Below are 1839 nucleotides of genomic sequence, written 5' to 3'. Positions count from 1 at the left end.
TATATAAGTTACACAATCACTTCATAATGTCAAACCCAACTCGCATCTCTCACCAAAAGATCCCAAGAACATTTTGCACATAAAACTCTTTTTCTTTGAAATCTATAAAGGAATTTCTTAACTTCTAAACAAATCTTAGCTCTAAACAACTTTGCTAGCCCCCTTTTCTTTTTTTCTTTTCTTTTTTCTTTTTTTTTTTTAAAAAATTTTTTTTTAAATTTTTTTTGGGTGCCAAAACTTTTCACAAATCGAGCTAGAAGTTTCTTTACTTATCCAATAAAGACTAGTCAATTAAACACAAGAGTTCACTCTTTTCCTTCAACTTTCTCATACTCCCAAATCAAACTTCACAACAATCACCCCCATCCTATGGCTAGACAATAATGTGCCTAATCTAGCAAGAATGAAGATCAAGCATTGTCGTTCCCGATACTCTCAACATTATGTGCATGTAAGACTTTCCGAAAAAGGCCTCACTCATCAATCAATGAAGGCTTAAACAGAGGAAGAGATTTTGGGGAGAGGTCTAGCACTAGAGGTTGTCAAAAAAAAAAGATTGGCATAAAGGATGTGACAACTCAAGTGTGTATATCCATGATTCAGTACACAAGGGACCATGAGCAAGATGCATTAAGTTCGTTCAGTTCAAATAAGGTTGTAGTTGGCTTCAAAGACTGAGTTTCAGCAATCAACAAGTTTCAGGAAGAGTTTTCAAGGCTCGAAGCATACAAGTCCTTTTGAGAGTTGCATAAGCTACTCAGGTTCAAAGTAGTGTTCTTTACAAGGCATTTAAAATCATTGCTCCCAATGCAAGTGAATGCAACCTATATGCTCTAGACTCACCTAGAAATGCAAATGATGCAAACTAAATGATTTTTTTATATGCAAATAGGTATGCAATGCATGACTCAATGAAACAACATCAAAGCAAACATGATCAAATACTTGGTACCTCCCCCAAACTTAAATAACACAGTCTCTGTGTTGTCAAGGAGAGAGAGAGATACTCAAAAAGAGAAAACTAATATGCAAAAACGAAATGAGAAATACCTTCAAGGATAGTAAGTGGAGGCAGATGCCCCAGCATCATCGTCCTGAGCTGTAGTAACCTCCATGTCCTGAGCTGTAGTCTCCATACCATTGTTGGCTCTGAACTTCTTCAATCTCAGCTTCACTTTCTGAAGAGGCTAGGGATGGAGACTTGTTTCCAGAGGTGGAAGGCTGAGTGGGTGGGTTCCTCTGTTGTCGCTGGAGCTGTCTATCAGTGAGTGGGAAACCAAGATCAGTGGGGTGAGGTGGGGGCTGGGGAACTGATGTGTTCGCGAAGGCGAAGTCCGCTGAGCTACATCCAGCTATTCCTCCTCTGGTCAAGACATCTGCCACTTTCTTAATGAACTTGGCTGAAGTATTTGCTTGCTTCTTCACCGTCTTGCTCAGCGCCTTGCACTTGTCCTTCAGCTTTTCGATCGTTCTGTCTTGTGCCTTGTTCCATCGCTGAAGTCGGCTGATGTGGTCATGAGCATCACGAAGCGCACCAGGGGGAAGGACTCCATCATTCGGCTTGAAGTAGTAGCGTGGAGGTCCATAGATGGGTACAGATTCTTCCCTAGGAGGTTCTGTGAAGTCGTGTCTCGTCGGAATACTCGTTTTCCTTGGTGCAGCAATGGGACCAAGAGACCCGTGTTCTCCAAGAAAGTCTTCTTGGGATAAGTTGAAGCTGATAGCTCCAGGTCTCTCTAAGCTCGTCAGCCTCTGGTTTGGAAGAACCACTTCGACCGGCTTGCCCTGCAAGTAGTAGTGGTAGACGTAGTCCTTCCCATACATCCCACTGAAATAGGT

Source organism: Brassica oleracea, chromosome C9 (genome assembly GCF_000695525.1).
Source record: "Brassica oleracea var. oleracea cultivar TO1000 chromosome C9, BOL, whole genome shotgun sequence".
In the NCBI taxonomy this organism is placed as follows: domain Eukaryota; kingdom Viridiplantae; phylum Streptophyta; class Magnoliopsida; order Brassicales; family Brassicaceae; genus Brassica; species Brassica oleracea.
The sequence above is the reverse complement of the archived record's forward strand: the minus strand, read 5'-3'. Positions refer to the sequence as shown.